General features: G+C 37.3%; 1 protein-coding gene and 1 long non-coding RNA gene across 3 annotated transcripts in view; one reads left to right on the forward strand and one right to left on the reverse strand.

The window, feature by feature from the left end:
• Window positions 1-15,395, forward strand: part of RASGEF1B (RasGEF domain family member 1B) — a 565,627-nt gene that overhangs the window by 342,331 nt on the left and 207,901 nt on the right. The window lies entirely within an intron of this gene.
• LOC150019869 (uncharacterized) lies at window positions 3,048-6,627 on the reverse strand. The gene is made up of 3 exons (XR_016509302.1): window positions 6,230-6,627; window positions 5,788-5,883; window positions 3,048-3,266 (listed from the first exon to the last, which is right to left on the reverse strand). It is a non-coding gene; the product is annotated as an uncharacterized LOC150019869 (long non-coding RNA).

The following is a 15,395-nucleotide window of genomic DNA, read 5'->3' on the forward strand; positions in this document are numbered from 1 at the left end:
TTGGTCTTATCTTTTAGTTAGACTTCTTTGAAATGCATTTATAATCTTTTGTGAAAAGTATTTTCAGCTGCTTATTGTTATTAGCATTTTATGTTATTTTTAAAGATGAGCTTTTCTGAATCCTTTTCATTATATATCTGTTTTAAACTTTAAATCAGAGCTTAAATTACAGGGAACTCTCTGGTATGTTTATTGATTAGAGTACTCTAAATATCTAAAGTCTCACCTGAACCTTTTATCTTTCCATGAACTTTTTAAAAACTATACTGAAGTACAATAACACATAGATACAGAAAAGTACAAAAGTCATAAACATAAGACTCTATGGATTTTCGCTAAGTGAATACGCCTGTGTACCTGCACAAATCATTAACAGTGTCCACACCCCCACACCCTCTGTGCCTGCTTCCTGCCACTGCCCTTCAAAGGCGACCCATAGCCTTAGTTCTATCAGCCTTAAGTTAGGGTTGCCTGTTTTTGTACTTTAGATGCATTGACTCATACTGTAGTTATTCATTTCTGTCTGTCTTCTTTCACTAAGCATTATGTCTGTGAGGTTCATCCATGTTGTTTGCAGTTAAAGTACATTTCTTCTCATTACTGTAGAACCTTCAATTGTTTAAAACAGTACAATATCTGTATCTATTTTACTGTCGATGAACAGTTGGGTTGTTTCCAGGTTGGGCAGTTGAAGTATTATTTTAAAGATAAGTTGCTATCTACACTCTTTTTTAATTAGGTTGCAGTAAATCAAGGATAACTTCTTACATGCTTTACCATGAAGGTATTGAGATACACAAATGATGTGAACTAAGGAGTTGCTAAGTGCTATTTGTAAAAGGACTGAGAGTCTTAAGAACCTGTTTCCCAATTGTGGGGGTGGGAATAATTTAAAATTTCTGTAAACTCAGAAATATAACTTGCCTCTATTTTTTGGTTGAGTTCACAAGAGGCATTTTAGAGAAGTGCAAAGAGCTCAGCTAGGCCTGAGTGTGAGTCGTAGCTCTACCACTTACTGTGTACCTTGGCCAGCTCAGCCTCACCCAACGCCATCTTTCTTAACTCTCAGTTGGTATCACGGATTGTTGAAAGATGATTAAGTTAAATATGTAGCTTTAAGTAGGAATTCAGTGAATGGCACGTCTTATTAGGTGTTGATATTTTTTTGACCCAATATGACTCTAAATCCTACCAAATGGTAGTCTGACTGGCCGAGATTATAATTTTGGATTATTAAGAATAATTTCTTGAAAAATGTAATAAATAACTGTATAGTGAGTATAGAAATATCTATGTTCAAAGGGACCTTCAACATGAAGAATTTCTATATTTCTTTTTGAGATCTATTAATGAAGAATATACAGTGGTCAATTGATTCAATCTTTATTATATCATAGATATAATAAAAAAGCAGATCAAATGTCATCTGGTTTTAAGCTCAGAATTCTGTGAAAGTGGAAGTTTGGGCCCAAAATTACTATGGGACTTTGCATTTGTGAGATCCTTGATCAAGGAGCTTCCTGCTAAATGATAGTTTAGAAATAACAGTTGGAGTGAATTAAATGGGAGGGACAGATTTTTTTTCCTTGCCTGACTCTTACGTGGCTAGCTGTCAATTAAATATATGTCACAAATTCCTGAATATTCACAGAGAGTCATTTATCACAGCAATTTTCAACCTCTTTCATCTCATGGCACACATGAACTCCTTACTAAAATTCTGCAGCACATAAAAAAAAATTTTTTTTTTTGCCCATCTGACCCCCCAAAATAGGTATAATTTTGATTCATTTATACTAGGCAGCTATTATTATGTCAACTGTTGTCATTTTTTTTTTTTTAATTTGACAATCTAAGGGAAAAGAGGTCAGTGCCCCTGACTAAATAGTCAGGTATTGCATGTTTTAAAAATTCTTTGGCATAACGGTTGAAAATTGCTGATTTATTAGGATCATTACCATGTCCTTGTTAGTCTACCTTTGCCCATCTGAAGAAATGGTTGTACCCAGTTGCTCAAGCTAGAGCTTCAGTGTTCTTGAATCCTCATTCTACCCAGATCCAACCATTCAACAATTCCTAACAATCTACGTCCTAAATACCTTGTGAAGCCACCCACTTCTCTCTGTCCCATTTTCACTATCATAGTCCAGTCTGCCAATGTCTCCTACCTAAATCACTTCAGGAGACTTATACCTGATCTCCCAGTATCTATTCTTGCCCTTTTATAATGCTAACACTATGTTGCTGGTAGAAGTGATCAGTTCAACAAACCAGATTAGTTCTGTCTTATGCTTCAAATCCTCGAATAGTTTCACATTGAATTTAGGGTGAAGTCCATCAATCTTAACCTAAAAAATGACCCTTTCTCCTTTGCTGCCCTGCTCTAGAGATTTCATGCTACAGCCTTCTTTCTATACTAAGTGCCATGTGTCCTTCCTTCAGATGATTTTTTTTTTTCTGTACCCTATCTTTTTCTAGCAAACTCCTACTAATTTTTCTGGTCTCTGCTCTAATATATTTCTTCAGGAAAATGTCCCATGATGCCATGAATTAAATTATTAGGTCCTTCCATTGTATACTTTCGTAACATCTCTACTTGTACTTATAATGCCATGCATATTTAAAATTTTGCATTTAATGCCTACTTTATTTTCTAGTCTATCAGCTTTATAAGAGTAGGGATTCTGTTTACTTTGTTTATATAAATGTCTCTATTGCTAAGTGCTCAATAAATGTTATTGACTGTTTGAGTCATATATTTCCATTGCGTAGGATTAGGTTGTTAATATGTCCAGAGGAAACAGAGGGTGAGTTTTTATCTCATCAGAAATGTTGAAATGATATTTTAAAACAGTGAAGAAAATTGTCAGTGTTGTTTGTGAAACTACAGGGAGCGAACCCTTCAAAAGGGATTATAAAGGCTTTATGCTGATACTCATTTTGACCATTTGTCCTGATTTATTCTTTTATCACAATATAAATTGAACAACAACAAAATGCAATGTACATGGCCTTTGATATCTCAGTAATGACATATAGCAGCAAAATATACCCTGGAAAACTCCTTTTCCAATCTACCTTTTCTAACTCCTTACCAATGTTTCTTCTTCATATATTGAGTCTTTGCAACAAGGCCATCTGCAGGCTCAGAGATGATGTCTCTCTTTTCTGTTACATCATCCAAGTGCAGTGTTAGTTCTTCAGACTGAAGCATAGGAACCATTCATTTAGAGATCCCCTGGGGTTTTACCTATAAGTGCAGGTTCCTGTTGCCATAAAAAACCCGAGAATTAATATCTCTGGTGGATGAGGCCTAGAGAACTATGTCTTTAACAAGAACCCAATGTTTCAAATCTATCATTCTAGTGCCTATCCATTACAGGTTTAGAAACTGACAACAGGTGTATGTGTAGGATGATAACTTTGGGGAACACAGAATTGCAATTTATGCATGCCTTTGTCAACAAGGCCACTCTGTCAGCTCTAACCTTGAAATAAGCCTGAATCTCTAGCATGATAGGAGTCATAGAAACACAAAGATAAGAAGACCTTAAAAGACCATTTGGTTAAACTTTGTGCTTCAGGCTCATTTATATCCAAACCACATGAGACTGCTAATGGTTTACTTCCTTACTAGAAATATTTAAGGACAGAGAACCATTAATATACCTGGGGTTTATTCACTGAGATCATTTTATAATCTTAGGTGATCTACTTTCAACATTGAAACTTTTTGGCTTTGCCTGGAGTCTGTTTCTTCTTCTCTGGGACTTTGTAAACATGGAGAACAACTAACATTGGCACCATTTTAAAATACTTTCATATAAGCCTCTCATTGTCCATCAGGACTAGGGCTCAATAGAACCCTCAGCACAGGCTTACTGAGTTGGAAGCAATCTTAGACACAACTTAAGCTTAACATCGTCATTTTAAAAACATGTAAACAGATGCAGGGATTAGATGTCATAAATCTGAGTGACAGATTTATGAATATATTTCAACACCTCAAATTAATTTTTATCTTGGGTTATGTTTTCCCATAGTGCAGTTGGAAAGCATCTGGTTGGTCTAAATTCAGATCTGGTTCAACTCCTTTTCTATCACTCACTACCTGTATGATTTTGGCACATTATATGATACACCTGAGCTTCATTTTCACCTTATGGTATATGTAGATAAAAATCTCAATTTAATGGAGAATTAAATGAGTTATAGCATTCTGCCTGGTAGATAGTAGGTGCTCAGTTAAAAAAAATTCATGTGTTTGTTGTTGATATAATTTTTGGAAGGCAGTTTGATAACATGTATCAAAATATAAGATATGCATATTCTGTGACTTGGCAATTTTAGTCATTGTAGTGAAATCAAGCACCACATACAATGTTTAGAAACCTGTAAACTAGCTCACTATTACAGGACTTTAGTTACACAGTGTGTCAGAGCTTATTTTCTTAAACAAGGACCCACAGTGAAATCTTGAACCAACCCAATTATCCTAGAACAGGGATGCGGACAGTTGTTTAGGAGAATTTAACTGCACCTACTTTAGTCACAAAAAGAAAAATAATTATGATAAATAATGAGTTGATACTTTACTTAATGCATATTATATGGCAACCCTAAGATGATTTACTTAATCTTTGCCATAACCCTTTGATGCAGATACTTTACTATTCATATTTTAGTGAGATTAAGTAACCTGTGCATCTTATGGGAGCAGTGGAGCGGCAGGGTTTACACACAGTTAATTAGTGTTTGATTCCAGAGCCAAGCACTCAATTCTGTAACTCTTATCTGTGAAGGTTCAAACAAACAGACAGAAACCACATTAATGTGAGGGCCCCTTCCCAGAGCTTATGAGGCGCAAAAGTGTAGTAAGTCAGGCAGGGTTGAGAACAACAGTCATAACCTTCCTATGTGCCTTTTATATGGTCTGCTTATTAAAAAGAAAAATACTACAATGGATGTGATTGCCTTAATCACATATTGTGGCCCCATTTTCACCTATCAAATTTCCTACAGCATCTTTGAATTGACTCAGAGAGTGGGGTCCACATTTGAAAGATCTCGCTGAAAAACCCTAATTAGGTACAGATGCATTTGTTTGTTTTAGTAATGGTTGGGTGTAGGTTTCCTTCTTTTCCCTCATCAAGGAAGCTGAGGTTCTGTGGCAGCCACAGACTACAACATAAATATGGGGAGGAAGGGAGGGAAAATCTTGGAAAACTCAGAGCTTGATATTTCCCAGACATGCCCCAATCTGCTTTTGACCTTGCTCCAAAAGGAGTGGTTTCCATAACAGAATGTGTGTAATGTCATGTGACCCTACTGGAGCAGTTCCCCATCAGACAACAGCCTTCCCTTACTTAAGACCCAAGACTTGATTGTTTGGTTCCAGCTGCTAACTGCTTGGGCTCTACTGTCTATGCACATCCGTGGCAGCCCTGGTCTCAATGCTGCTTCCTTCTCCGCTGCTATCAGCAGGTTAGGTGGGAATAGTTCGTGCCTGAGTTAATATGAATAGTTAACAAGTATTCATTAATTATATCTAACTACTTTTTTTTTAATCCTCACCTGAGGATATATTTATTTATTTTAGAAGGAGAGGAAGGGGAGAGAGAAAGAGAAATGTCACTATGAGAGAGAAACATTGACTGGTTGCCTTCTGTTTGCACCTGGACAGGAGATCCAACGCACAATGCAGTTCTGGCTGATGTGGCTCAGCCGGTTGGAGCATCACCCTGTACACCAAAAGGTTACGGTTCGATTCCCAGTCAGGGCACATACCTAGGTTGCAGGTCTGGTCCCTGGTCCAGGCGTGTACACGAGGCAATCAACTGATGCTTCTTTCTTGCATCATTGTTTCTCTCTCTCCCTCTCTCTCTAAAAAGCAATGAAAAAAAGTCCTTGGGTGAGGATAATTAAAAAACAACAACTACCCACAATTCAGGTATGTGTCCTTACCAGGGAGCAAACCCTCAACCTTTTGGTGTACAGGATGAGGCTCCAACCAACAAAGCCACCAGGCCAAGGCAATACTATCCTCCTACTTCTTAACCAGCCCCGCCTGGTAAGTAATCCGAGAACTAAAATAGTTTCTCTTTACATTTGGTGACAGAAAAGAGAAAGATCTGGGAGATGACAGAATTTGCCCAAAGCAGCATGGGGAAGAAAGCAGAGCCAGGCGGAACTCAACCCTTAGCGAATCCAGCCTCTTAGGCAAGATTACCTCGCAGCCTGACGTGTGGGCTGCCTCATTCTCTTTGCATTTTCTGACCTCTTTGCATTTTCTGATGGGAGTCTTCCTTCTGAGACTCACAACAATGTTAGGAGAAGGGTCAGCCGTCTGGGTGACTTGGCAATGGCTTCTATTAGGACCGCTTCTTTCTCCATAATGATGAAATTCAATCTCACAGTTTAAATACTTGTCCCAAAATATTTCAAAATGTGAAATGCATGCGAGCCAAATGACAAAAATGTTTTTTTAAAAAACAAAAACATGGGCTTCTTGTCATCCACCACAGTGGCTGTTTCAAAGTCTGTTCAGTCAGTAAATTATTCTTTCTGATCTTCATTTCTGATGATATCCAGATGGTCTAAAAGTCGATCTTTGCTGTAAGAGAGAAATTCTCCGTGAAGTTAAAAGTGAGTAGCCATCATGTTCAGATAATGTGAGTGGGAATTAAATGGAATGACATAGGATTGCCTGTACCCAATTAACCATAATTGACATTTAAATAATTACAGTGCCTATATATTCAGCTTGGGGTTGGGCTTAAGTCTTAAATGCTCTTAACTCTTAAAGTAAAACTATATCTTTATTTCTAAATTATAAGATACTTTATAAAAGCCAAAATTGCTAATGTTAACTTTTCTTTCTTTCTATTTCCTTCAGATCTTCTAGAATTAAAATTCTGTTTTGATGGGTTCAGAAATGGTCTGTAGTCAGCCAACCACAGGTTGAGTCTGAGAGCTTGAAAGGGGTCTTGGTTTGGATTATGGTGTTTAAGGTTTATTCTGTTTCTTTTAAAATATAACCTTAAAATGACTAATTAGTAAATAAAAACATTGTTATTGCAATTTTTAATTCACCATAATTTATCAGACTTTGAAAAGGAAGTGATAATATTCTTTTTCAAAATAAAAAATGCAATATTAACTTCTATTTCTTGTCTCTCTCTGTTCTATACACTATGCTTTCTTTTGTTATCATTTAGTTCTTTTTATTTTATTTATTTATTTTCAATTACAGTTTACATTCAACATTATTTTGTATTAGTTTCAAGTGTACAGCATAGTGGTTACTTTACAAAGTGTTGCCCTCACTATTTCCAGTACCTACGTGGCACCTAACATAGTTGTTGCAATATTTTTTACTGTATTCTCTCTGCTGCACTTTATGTCCCTGTGACTATTTCATGACTGTCTATTTATACTTCTTGACCCCTTCATCTTTTTCACCCCTCCTCCCGTCTGGTGCCATCAGTCTGTTTTTATTTTGTTTGCATATTTTGTTGTTTAGGTTCCAAATGTAAGTGAAATCATAGGGCATCTGTTTTTCTCTGTCTGACTTATTTCACTTATCATAATAATTTGTAGGTACAACCATGCTGTCGCAGATGATAAGATTTCCTTCCTTTTTATGGCCAAGTAATATTCCATCAACAAAACAAAAAGACAAACTATACTGAATAGGAGAAGATATTTGCCAATGATATATCTGATAAGGGATTAATATCCAAAATTTATAAAGCACTTGGACAACTCAACACCAAAAATACAAATAATCCAATCAAAAGTGAGTAGATGACCTGAATAGACACTTCTCTGAAGAGGACATACAGAGGGCTACTAGACATAGGAAAAGAAACTCAATGTCACTAATCATCAGAGAAAAGCAAATTAAAATCACAAGGAGATATCACTTCACACCTGTCAGAATGGCTGTTATTTAGTTCTATTTAGAACACAGAAGATGGATATAATTACACATTTTATAAATGCAGAAACTGAGAATCAAAGAACATCAGTAATTTTCCCAAATTGAAAATGTTATAAGAATAGAAAACCAGGAATGTTAGACTCAAAATGCACACAGTTTCTTTCCACTTTGCTGCATAGTTTACCAAATTAAAATCATCCATAGGCTATGTTCAGATACAATGAATGAAAAGTAAGTTTTATTACACCAGCTGCTCATTACTATTAGAAACCAAATGGAAATGGGTGACATTGCAGTTCACCTTTCCCACACAGATATGTTCATTCTGGGTTCTAGAATATAGGTAAGTAGTTATTGATGTTCTTATTAACTGGGGTTGGGGGGAGAGAAATTTACACAATTGTACATTATATGGCACGTACTTAGATACAGATCCTCAAATTTATTTAGGTGTGAAAATCAAATAATAAAGTATAAGAATTTGAAAAATTCTCTGGACAGAAGAAAACTGCAAAATGGGTCTTTTTATACAAAGACTGAATAGTCAGAGGACATCGAAGATCTAAAAACTCCCACTTTTTCTTCCCTTTTCTCCCCTTTCTCCTCTTTCTATCTCTCTTGCTTTTGTGTTTATTCACACTCTCATGCTTTCTGATTATAAACAATTTTCATCTCTAACTCACTAGAAGGATATAATCCAGTGTGAGAACTCACTCTTACTGTAAATGGAGGTGGCCTTGGTCCCCAATATGGAGATCCCTGGTATTCAGTGTGGTCTTCAAACCAGCAGCATTCAGTCTTACCTAGGAGTCTGATGGATGTGTGGAAACTCAGACCTTATCTCAGACCTAAAGAATTAGAACCTACCTTTTAACAAGATCCTCAGGGAATTTATCTGCAAAACAAGATTGAGAAGCACTGGCATACAAGAGTTTTACAGGTTTGTCACTGCAGAGCAAAACACTGCCCAAAATGGGAAAGGGATGGTTAAAGGATATTGCTTCCAGGCTCCTTCTATAGTTAGCTGTAGTTAGAACCAGGGCTCTTCTGGGAGTCGGGAGATGTGTATTTCTGTAGGCAACAGATTAGGACAACAAAGTGTGTAGTGGGTACTCTGGTTACCGTTGTACCACCACTCTTGATAAGGTGGCCAAAACACAGGTCCTCTAGGGCCTCGGCTCCTGTGGCAGCCAGTTCCTCCATTCCCTGTCAGCAGATATGCACACATACACACATGCATGCATGAGTGCTGCTACCCACATCAAAAACAGCCACTCGTGCACCTAAAGGAAAGGGAAGAGAGAAATCCAAATGTATCATGTCTCCTATGTGCCAGGCATTGTAGCAGGTGCTTTCCTTTTAAAGACTAGACTGTGTATAGAAAATCATATCATTGTGAGCACCCACTGAATTACCATCCAAACTTTGGTAGCCAGAACCTCCACACATTAAATAGTTCTACAACTAGTGTTTTTAATGATGATCTTATTAAATGATTCAATTAAATGATATCCTAAAAGTCTAAATCATAGATGAGTAACTAAATTATGTTAATTAGAGTTCTCATGTTTCTTATATCATTTTTTTTGCAAGAAAACTTTGACCTTTATTTTTTATAAAGTTAAACAATAAAGCTTTTACACGAAAAAATAGGGAATATCTTCAATAACTGAGGGTAGATAACTATTTTTTATATGAATCTCGCCAATAAAAAGTGGGCAAGAATGCAACAGATTCTTCATTAAAGCAGTTATATGAAAGACTAATAAGCACAATTGCATTCTTATTAGAGAAATGCAAATTAAAAACCCCAATGAGATACCACTAATAGCTTCCAAAATGATTGAAGTTACTGAGTGACAATACCAGATGTTGACAAGGATGTGGAACAACTGAAACTCTCCTATAGTGTTAATGGGAATAAAATAGTACAGCTAGTGGTGTGCAGGAACTGGAGACAATTGTGCATACTTCTTCCCATCTTTACCCTCAATGACTTCACATCTGTAGCTTGAAATTGGCTGTGGTACAAGTATTTACACTATGGAATTGACAATTTTGCACTTGTAGTTATGGGTGATCCTCTTCTCCTTCTTCCCCTCCCATTCCTCTTCCTCTTCATCATTCTCATCTTCCTCCTCCTCTTCCTTTTTCTTTTTTTTTTCCACTTTTTAAATTGTTCTATTATAATTGTCCCATCTCTCCCTCATTACTGCCCCCTGTCCTGCTCCCCACACCCTTCCCACCATCAGTCCCCAACCCGTTGTCCATGTCCATGGGTCATTTACATTAGTTCCTTAATTAGACCCTTCCCCTTCTTTGCCCCCTTTTCCCTCGCCCCCCTCTCCTCTGGTCACTGTCAGTCTGTTCCTTGTTTCTGTGATTCTGGTTCTATTTTGCTGGTTTGTTTGTTTTGTTCATTAGGTTCCTGTGTATTAGGTTCATATGGTATTTTTCTTTCATGCCTGACTTATTTCACTAAGCATAGTATTCTCCAGTTCCATCCATGTTGTCACAAAAGGCAAGAGTTCCTTCTTTTTTTCTGCTGTGTAGAATTTTATTATGTAAATGTACCACAGTTTTTTGTTCTACTCATCCACTGAGGGGCACTCAGGCTGTTTCCAGTGTTTGGCTATTGTAAACAGTGCTGCTATGAACATAGGGGTGCATAAGTTCTTTTGAGTTGGTGTTTCAGGATTCTTCAGGTATAATCCCAGCAGTCAAATTGAAGGATCAAAAGGCAGTTCCATTTTTAGTTTTTTGAGGAAATTCCATACTGTTTTCCACAGTGGCTACACCTGTGGACATTCCTTTTCACCACATCCTCTCCAGCACTTGTTGTTTGTTGATTTGTTGATGATGGCCATTCTGACTGGTATAAATTGGTATCTCATTGTGGTTTTTATTTGCATCTCTCTGATGGCTAGTGGTGTTGAGCATTCTCCCATAAGCCTATGGGCCCTCTGTGTATCCTCCTTGGAGAAGCATTTGTTCGGGTCCTTTGCCCATTTTTTAATTGGATTGTCTGTCTTCTTGGTGTTAGGTCATATAAATTCTTTATATATTTTGGAAATCAAATCCTTGTCTGAGGTGTCATTGGCAAATATGTTTTCCCATATGGTTGGTTCCCTTTTCATCTTGGTGATGTTTTCTTTAGCAGTGCAGAAACTTTTTGTTTGTTGTAGTCCCATAAGTTTATTCTCTCCTTTACTTCCTTTGCCCTGGGTGATATATTGGCAAAAATGTTGCTGCGTAGGATATCTGAAATTTTACTGGCTATGTTTTCCTCTAGGACTTTTATGGTGTCACGGCTTACATATAAGTCTTTTATCCATCTTGAGTTTATGCTGATGTGTGGTGTAAGTTGGTGCTCTAGTTTCATTTTTTTGCATGTCTCTGTCCAGTCCTCCCAACACCATTTGTAGAAGAGGCTATTTTTACTCCATTTTGTGCTCCTTCCCCCTTTGTCAAATATTAATTGGCCAGAGAGACCTGGGCTTATTTCTGGGCTCTCTGTTCTGTTCCATTGATCTATATGTCTGTTCTTATGCCAGTACCAGACTGTTTTAATTACTGTGACCTTGTAGTGTAGTTTGATATCAGGTATTGTGATTCCTCCTACTGTGTTCTTCTTTCTCAAGATTGCTGAGGCTACTCGGGGTCGTTTTTGGTTCCATATAAAAATTCTGAAGTATTTCTTCTAAGTCTGTGAAATATGTGAGTAGTATTTTAACAGGGATTGCATTGAATCTTTAAATTACTTTGGGTAGTATGGACATTTTAATGATGTCAATTCTTCCCATCCATGAACATGGTATATGCTTTCATTTATTTGTATCTTCCTTAATTTCTTTCTTCAGTGTTCTGTAGTTTTCCTAGTACAGGTCTTTTGCCTCCTTTGTTAACTTTATTCCTAAGTACTTTATTAATCTTGTTGCTATAGTAAATGGGGTTTTTTTTTTTCCTAGTTTCTATCTCCAATATTTCATAGTTGGTGTACAGAAATACCTTTGATTTCTGAATATTGACTTTGTACCCTGCTATTTTGCCAAAATCACTTATTATGTCGAGTAGTTTTTTGGTGGCGTCTATAAGGTTTTCTATGTACACTATCATGTCGTCTACAAATAATGACAGTTTTACTTCTTCCTTTCCAGTTTGGGTGCTTTTTGTTTCTTTTTCTTGTCCGATCACTGTGTTAGGACTTCCAAACTATGTTGAATAGGAGTGGAGAGAGTGGACATCCTTGTCTTGTTCCTGATCTTAGGGGGAAAGCTTTTAGTTTTTGCCCATTGAGTATGAAGTTGGTGGCAGGCTTCTTGTATATGGCCTTTATTATGTTGAGGTATGTTGCCTCTATTCTCAGCTTGCTGACTATTTTTATCATAAATAAGTGCTGAACTTTATCAAATGCTTTTTCAGCATTGATTTTTTTTAAGTTTATTTTATTCATTATATTGTTATAGTATCCTTGATCTCCTGAACTTGATGCTTTTGGATGTCCTTTATGCTGTTTATTTGGGATCTCAGGTTATACTTGGGTTTTGGTTGTTATTGTGTTACTCTTTGGTGGGTCCTTTCCTCCAGCTAGCCAAGAGTTACTCCTCCCACCATGTCTTGTACACTGTTGTAGATGTGCACTTGCTGTACTTCTTGGATTTGCCCCTGGTGACATCAGATTGTTTCCCAATCTGGGCCTTAGCAGCCTGTTGGAGACTATAAGAGATCTACTGTCTTAGTCTGCCTCTTTTAGTTGTTAATTTATCAATCTGTGATCAGCCCTCAGGCTTAAACACCAAGGGCAGGGCAGATTAATTCCTGTGGGCGGGGCTACTACTTTCCCTCAGGCTGACACCCTTGGAGAGGAGTGGTCTGCAGTATGGGGAATGAGTCAGCACTGGGACCCAGTGGGTTGCTCCCTCAGTTCTCCCCTCAAAACCACCACCCCAAATTCTCCTAAAGCATCTCTAGTTCTTTTTGCCCTCCCTCTGCTGGAGCCCAGGTTAGGTGTGTGTCAATGTATTTTTGTACGTGGTCTGTTTAAGAGCTCTTTGTCTCCAGCCATTTTTCTCAGGCCAGCAAAAAAAAAAAAAACATGCCTTTTTGCTTTTCACAGCTGGATGCTATTTTACTTTCCCCTCTGTTGCTGTAGGCTGGGAAGCCCAGCTGAGCGTTTAGACCCAGCTCTTCTCAGGGGATCCCTCGGCTGCTGAGCTGTTTCTCCATCCCTTCAGCTGCCACCCGTGGGAGCCCAGCCAGCCCTCTTGCATCTCTGCAATTCCTACCAGTCATGTTATGATAAAGCGGCTTTTTCTTTCTGTCCGTGGTTATAAGGCTTTTCTCCAGCTAGTGTTCAGTTGGTTATTCCAGATGATTTCTCCACAACTGAGTTGTAATTCCAGATTGGTCCTGTGAAGAGATTGTGTAGCTTCCACTTACTCCTCTGCCATATTGGATCTCTCTCATGTCATCTTAAAAGTTGGCTTCCAATGACGCCAAATGCAAAAAAAGGTATTTTAGCCTGAATATTATACACTTAACCTCAGACTTGAAAGGGACCTTTTTTTTTTGGTTAAGAATAGCTTTCTGGTGTTTGTAGACTGTGATATGGGCATAATTTAAACAGTTGTTCCCTTTCAATCTCTGAGAAGCCTATCTTTTATAAGATTCCTTTTGTTAATAGCACCCAAAAGTTCACCAGCAGTGTTCCTAATAAGGGATTATACAAATAATCCTTGAATGGAATCCTAGTCCTGTTTCTGCCCTGACTGGCTGGGAACTTTGGTACTGTCACTGAATCCCTTTGGGTCTCAGGTTTGTCCTTTGTAAAAAGTATGAATTTGACTCAGCTCTTAAGACCCCTTCCATGCCACATGAACGTTCTGAAAGCAAAAATAATATTGGAAAATCAAATGTGTCAACAGGGGAATGGATTCAGTTGGGTCTTATCATGTGCTTCCAGCATTTCCACGCATCCCACCTCTCTTCCTACAGGCTTGGTCTGTGTCCCACAGCAGCTCAGCGACTGGGCAAGAGGCAGGACAGCTGGGAGCAGGGCAGCTGACTGGTGATCACTGAACAAAGAATATTAGTCCCTTGACTATGTCATGGCTTCAGAAAAGGATTTGAGTCTTTTCATAGGTTGCATGTCTAAATTTTCTTTCATTTTTGAAATTTTCACCATAAATTCAGGACAATGCAGAATATTCTAACTACTTGAAAATGATAAAACCACTGATATAGTATGGGGGTAACTCTCAACAGAATCAAAGTTTTGGTTGGCAACTTATGCAAGAGAAAGAACATAAACTTTGCAGTTAGAAGGACCTGTGCTTCTATATTGCCCCTGAATAGCTGGTGATTCTGGCATGATAATTAAATTTCCAGAAACTCAAATTCCTAATCTCTTAAGTGGGGATCATGGTATTTATATTGTAGGGTTATTATAAGGATTCAAGATAGTATATCCAAAGCTTCTGACATATAATAGATGCTCAATAAATTTCAGGTATTATTTGTGGCTAGAATAATGGCTTCTTTATGCCAGTTTGTGAATCATCATGGTTTTTGACATATTTTCACCATTCGATGACAGCATAAAATAATTACAGTATAAGTAGTTTTTCACAAATTTATATGGTGTTTCTTTTTATGAAATGATATTGGTAATAATAGATGGTGATTTTATTTCGACTTAGTAAAAAAAAAAAAATCCTGGTAAATCTTAACATATATGCCCTTAAATATATGTCTAATTTGTCTGACCTATAAATCCAAAATTACAGGGCTTAGGGCTCACTGAATTAAGACATCTTAATCGTACTAAATATTAGGATCAATTGAATCATATGATTTTCATTTTAAAATCCTTTTAATTAGGGCAATGGGATTCTTAGCATTCTGTAGCCACTTCATGCTACAACCAATTACTATCTCCTGAGTTCCTATAATATCTCTCTTTGGGATAACTCAATTCATGCTCGTGTGTGTGTGTGTGTGTGTGTGTGTGTGTGTGTGTGTGTTTTCTCAATATGGTATCAATGTGTCTTAGATCTTTCCCCAAAGATTTTGGAGTCATACACAACAATGCAAAGAGGTCATATATTGCTGTGGTGGTAGAATCTGGGCTCTATGATCAAGCTGCCTTGTCTCAAATTTTGGTTCACTGGGTATCTGTATAACATCAGTACTTTACCTTTTTTGTGCCTCAGTTGTCTTAGCTATCAAATTTCAAAATTAACATTGCCTACTTAATAGGGTTGTTCTGAGGATTTACTGAGATAATCCAAGTAAGCATTTAGTATAAGGCCTAATATGTAGAAAGTGCTAAAAAAAAAAAAGAAAAAAAAGAAAAAGAAAAAGAAAAAGGAAACTAACAAAGAACAAGCAAACAAAAAACTCTTGGGAGTCAGACAAACTTGAGCTCTGACATCACCATCCCCTCCTGGATTTC

Source organism: Furipterus horrens, unplaced genomic scaffold (genome assembly GCF_987537825.1).
Source record: "Furipterus horrens unplaced genomic scaffold, mFurHor1.1.pri manual_scaffold_2, whole genome shotgun sequence".
Lineage (NCBI taxonomy): Eukaryota > Metazoa > Chordata > Mammalia > Chiroptera > Furipteridae > Furipterus > Furipterus horrens.